This window comes from Epargyreus clarus, unplaced genomic scaffold, assembly GCF_041222505.1.
Source record: "Epargyreus clarus isolate Ecla_fem2 unplaced genomic scaffold, WU_Ecla_fem_2.2 ptg000003l, whole genome shotgun sequence".
Classification (NCBI taxonomy): domain Eukaryota; kingdom Metazoa; phylum Arthropoda; class Insecta; order Lepidoptera; family Hesperiidae; genus Epargyreus; species Epargyreus clarus.
Genome location: NW_027332211.1, coordinates 9,000,543 through 9,006,542, shown reverse-complemented (window position 1 = coordinate 9,006,542; position 6,000 = coordinate 9,000,543). Strand labels below are relative to the sequence as shown.

At 34.9% G+C, this 6,000-nt stretch overlaps 1 protein-coding gene across 5 annotated transcripts in view; it reads left to right on the top strand.

Moving 5' to 3' along the window:
• The first annotated feature begins 2,917 nt into the window (after positions 1-2,917).
• LOC140752839 (band 4.1-like protein 4) overlaps positions 2,918-6,000 on the top strand; it is a 79,954-nt gene continuing 76,871 nt past the window's right edge. For 4 of the 5 annotated variants that reach the window (XM_073087211.1, XM_073087203.1, XM_073087226.1 and 1 more), the window contains exon 1: positions 2,919-3,258. The gene's annotated coding sequence lies outside the window, so the exon portion shown is untranslated. Of the gene's footprint in view, positions 3,259-6,000 lie in introns of all 5 variants that reach the window. The other variant, XM_073087198.1, reaches the window with a different exon arrangement.

The window sequence follows — 6,000 nt, the reverse complement described above, 5'->3', positions numbered from 1 at the left end:
TGCCTAGTTGTCCATTGTTTTCCAACACCATTGCACGATATCTTACGTAAATATAAGTAGTGAATCATTGTGACACAGTGGTTTTGTATCATTGTGGTATAACGAAGCTGTTTGTTAAATATGTTTGTGCAAATAATCGGTTATCTATATAATGTCATAACCAAAAATATAACAGCTACGTAGCACAATAACAACTTTTGCAATGCATAATAATACTGTATATTTCAATTACTCATTTTTACTTTATATATATATATATATATATATATATATATATATATATATATATATATATATATATATATATATATATATATATATATATATATATATATATATATATATTGTTTATTGACCTGAGAAATGTAATACGGACAGACTCTTAACATGGTCTATAGATTATTATTAATTAAAAAGCTTACTACATAGAGGTTGAATTTTTCAAATTCTGCGTTGATTGTCAAATCCAAAACTAAGGAATAGCAAAATGATCACAGGAGTTATGGGGCCGATTTTGATAAAAACCAGGACTTTATAATTAAATTTTTATAAAATCTTTTTCTGTAGCTGCGAACCGAAAAACCAAACTTTAAAAACAACACACCCTGTATTATTGTGCCATCGAATATCGTGGAAGGTTTCGCTTGTGAGGGTCAAATTCTGAAAAGTAATCATATATGTAATACTTAAAAATGTAGTCTTTCATGATTTTTTAATCAGATTGGAATATCAAACGAACATGCGGTCCACCTGATGGTGAGTAGTCACCACGCTCATGGATATTTTTAACCAACTCATTATAGAACAAGCCTACCTGAAACCTGTCACAGATTTTAAAAGTACTACAACCCTTTGTGGTTTGACTCCTTCGGCACCACCACCACACCTATTTCTGCCTCATAAGAGCAGTGTTACGCGCTGCTATGTTCTGGTTTGAAGGGTGTGCTAAGGGAGACATACTTTTCGGAGGCGTTCCAGCTTAGACCTCAGACGTAGCGACGCATTTGTGGCCGACCTCAGGTAGGAATATCTAATCCTATCTGGAGTTGAATTCAGATGTCCATGGGCGGCAGTAGCCACTTACCATCAGGAGGACTGCATGCTCGTCTGCTACTCCTATAATATAAAAAAGATGCGTTGGCACTCCTAACGATTAAGGTGGTTGCCTAACGATTAAGTTCGATGCTATGATTACCTCCGAAACCCGATGTTTTTTATCCTACTTAACAACTAAATACCTCGGTGTCATTACTTTCAAGTCTTAGCTTTGATAATAAAAATATTATAAAATCTCATTTTCTACAATTTTGTCACGTTTGCACATGAAATGTTATGCGTCACCATCGCTAGTCACCATACAACCACCATTGAATATAAAACGACCGGTCGATGACTAATGGAACAATAATATAAATTCTATTTTATAATTATTTATGTGGTTTGCTTATTTCTTATTACATTTGTAGGGAACTCCTTAATAAAATATTAAATACTTAAGCGCATTATATTACTTCGAAAAATTTAACTAATTTCTAGGGAAATTATGTGGTTGAACCCTTCTGAAAATGTGGTTCGGATCCAGAGGCGCTACCTCTACACCATTTTCAGTCCTGTAAATGCTCTATTAAGTGCTGCATGCTTTAAGTTTGAATGGTGTCTTAAAAGAGAGAAACTTATACGAAGCGAAATTTAGACCTCAGGGCCAGCAACGCATTTCTGGTCGGACACATCTAGGGTGGAGAGCTAAAGACCGGGCTCAGTGGCGTACCTTGGGAGAGGCCTATGTCCAGCAGTGGACTAACGTGGGCTGATGATGATGATGACATCTAGGGTTGGTTGACAGTGACACCCCTTGGTCGAGCGCTGTACAGTTTGGTGGCCACTCTAGTTGTGTTTTCAAATTTAAAACCGGCTGGTTATTCTTACTCTATTTATAATTATGATGTATGTGAACATAAAAACATTTGCAACAAAATATTTCTTAATAGTATGATTATTTGATTATTAAGAGTGACACGAAAATTATCTTACTCTAAAATTTGGTATAGCGCCAAAGAAAAATTAAATTCTGCAGTAGTTTCATAAATTCCCGTTTAAGCGGCAAACATAACTACTCGGTTTAGACTCAAAGCTTGCACATGTTTATTTGCACTTGCTCAAAGCTCTACATTCGTCTCTACAATCGGTAATTTTCACAAAGGTAGGTATTTCTATTTGAGGAAACTAGTCATTAGGGTCACGCATCACTTCACAAGTGGTTCGTAGCACTATTTTTATAGAAGTTATTCTTTTATGGTGCGAATATGTTTTTATGTTTGTGATTTTCTTGTGTCTACCAAGACTTTTATTGTTATGTTTTCATTTTCTTATTATATTTATATTGCTTCTAGAATATGCTATAAACAAAAGACAAAATTTCTGTTTAAAGCAGTTTGCAAATAAAGGAAAATACAGTAAATGTTCTCAACTTCCCTCTACTAGTAATGTTAATAACTATACGCCATCTATCAGAGAGCGTCCTTACTACATCAGTATGTGGGTTTGTGTTCAGGATCAGTAATTATTTTGTTCAGTCGGTTAGCTTACGACTTGCTTGTTTAGTTGACAAGTAACTCTACAGATGGCGCTGTTTCGTTCTTCTAAGTTATACACAGATGGCGCTACCACCTCAACAAACTTTCGTGATGCAAGCTTTTGTATTTACATTGAAAGCTCTATTTAAAGTGAGAATTTACATTTTAAAAGAGTTTATAGTACATTTATTGCTGTATAAGGAGTTTTCTTGGGAGATTTTCATGTACCGCGATGTATGTCGTTTATTAATCTTAGTTTTAAGTAAAATGGTGACAGTAGAATGATTCGGCGGGCTCGGAGCTAGAGTCGCGAACGCGGGAGCGAACAGGGATTAGCAGCCGCCGGCCGGCAGCGGCAGTACATATTTGTTCGTCGCGGTGACAGGTGCCACGCCGCACGGCGCAAGTTACTCGCACTCGCGAATCCAGCTCTTTTGTTTATAACACTTGTTGTGCCCTCCGCTGTGTGACTGACGACCGTACAGTTTATCGCATATTCATGTCTTGATGTAAAATGTGAACTTTTAAAGTGTCGTGAAAGTGTTCGGAGAATACCGGCTTTACTAGTCATGTCCACAAGTACGATTTGAATACAAAATTCCCCTAAACTATGTTTGCAGTTGTTAAAAGGATATGAGTTGTGCGGTAGCTGATTGGAGCACATTTTCGGGCTTCGGATTTAACTGTAAGTAGCGGGCTAGTTAAGATGTTCGGCGCTTGTAATTAAAGTTGTAAAGTTTGGTGTTTTTGTGCAATCTAATGCACAATAAGCGGTGTCGGTGGAATGTAAGGGACGAGTGGCATAGGTGTTGCACTGTTGTGTTATGGAGAGCAGTGTTCGGGCACCGCGAGGCCACGGTTGAGTTGAATGCCCGCTACCGTGACCGACGTCGCCGTTCATCCGATCGCACCAGTATTACCTCACCTTGACAATCATCTAATTTAATTTGGTTTGCACAAAGCACACACACGGTAACAAAAACGTTAAGCACAACAAACATTAGCTTTGTTACGAAGCGGTTCCTACGGTTTTATTTGAATCTACGCCGTACCTTATTCAAGTAGCAAGTAACGAAACGCACACCTTGAATAAATAAGTAGTTTTCTTACATACTTTAAGTATTATTCAAACATTATCAAATACTGTAGCTTTAAGTTTTTCGTAGGTATCTATGATTCGAATAAGAATTATAAGTATTTAGGCTATTAATTTAAGGTGACCCTTGTTTGTAGACGTTTTGATTGTTTTACTAGATGTCGAACCCTAATGAGGTTGTGTTTAAATTAATACATTATTTAGCGAATAATAAATTTATTAAAATAATATAAATTAATATAGATGGTTCACAATTAAATAATATAAGTATTGCTTCTACATTACATTAATGATTAATAGGATTAAAACAGATTTTTATGGTTGTTTTTTTTAATAAACAAAGTTGTTGACTACTCACTACAAACACCTGCCACCTACACCACCGTTGTAGAATTGTATCTATGCCAATATTTCTATGCGATAAAAAAAATTAAACTCAAAAATACATGTATCATCGTTAAACAAGTAACCAAAACTTCATCCAAATTGTATGAGATTTTTTTGAGATTATTTCGGACATACATAGCGGTCGAATACAGAACCTCCTTTTTTGAAGTTGGTAAAAACAAAAATATGTTAACGGTATTGTGTTCCTGTTTTGAAAAACAGATAGTCAGCTTAGCCGGAACCTGAGACCTGATTCCATTTTCCCAGGAGAACAAATCTTTACTTTCGTGTCGGTTAAGGGCGACTAAGGGCGTCCATTTGCCGACGTCAGTCGTGTGGTAACGTTTTATTAGCACAAAAAATACATTTCTTATTAGCTTTTGCCCATGGATTTCATTAGTCCCATATGTCGTGTAGGAATGAATCATACCAGGGTCTCATCCTGTAGGTTCGTGAGTATGCAATGCAAAATAACTATAACTGTGATATTACTAACATTAGTAATACATTGCATAGAGACACCGCCATATTTATTAGGGTTTCGTGCGTCAAAATGAAATAATGATACTCTTATAAGATCACTGGCGTGTCTGTCCATTTGGTAAACTGCTAAACGCTGCTGTATTGCGGTTTGAATGAGGTGGTCAGTAAGAGACTTACACGGCATTAATCTCAGAATTGCAGTAAAATTAAGGACTATAGCAAATTGGGTAGCAGAGACCATACTGTCCACCTTGCTTGGTACTGTCATTTCATAAAAAGTCACATACACAAGCGGAGAATAAACAGATATTATTAACTTTGCGGATTACATTTATATAAATATCATATTCTTACCGAAACATACATGCCGACGAAAATTGAATAAAACAATTTAATGTAGCATAAATAAATCGCTGATGCTTCTCTACATTTTAGTATACCTAAGCAATATTTTAAGGTATTTACTTTTCTCGTGACCATTTTGTAAAATATCACAAAATTTAAAAATGTAAGAGTATTTGTTTTTTTGTTTAACATTACTTAACCTATGTCTGTTATCATATCAATTACTAAATAGTAATGTCTTATAAAATACTTCATAGAATTAATGAAATTGGTATATTTTAGTAAAATTGCATGATATGGAAGCCATATTGTTAGTTGGGTTACATAAAAATCCCTTCGGCTTACGTCGATCTCTGGGGAAACTGCCATCTTTCTTCCATTCGATCTGCTACTGTCGGCGATAACGAAGACGATCTCATTTATTACCGCAGCTTGAAATAATACCTTGGTATTTTTCTGAGACGATCTCTAGAAAAATCAGCGCGGAATATCATAAAATGTCTCAAAACGAGATTGGAAATTAATGTTCTTAGGAAATATTTCCTTTGTATACTTATTATCTACTTTTTTAAATAATTTAACATAGAATTGTTATGTTATTATCTCATTTAAATATGTTCATTTATAAAATTATGCTAAATGTTAATCACTTATTTTGAGATGCCTCATTTAAAAACATAGATTGCTTTAATCATTTAATTAATATGAATTCAAGAAATGTGAAAGTTAACATGGGAAGACTAATATATTTTATTAGTGTCGAGCGGGGAAAGTTGTGATGTTTTAAAATATATTCTAAGAAACTTGGTAATCTTGGCAAGCAAGAAAACAATACAAGGGTTGGTCGCAGGTCGAGTACCCTCTTGTCCTCTTTAGTAATTTGTTTGACAGAGAACTACAAGTGATAAATATCTTAATATTTAAATGGTTGCGAAGGGTGACATTTTTCGGTCGAATGTATCCATGTATGTATAAAGAACTCTTCAATATTTTGTAATTAAATGGCGTATGATTGGAGAAGATATAGTAACAGAGACCTACAGTTTTTATATGTATAGGCATTTTTTCATTCGCTACAAGTAGAATTATTTATGAATTGAGAAACTGGAATTATCG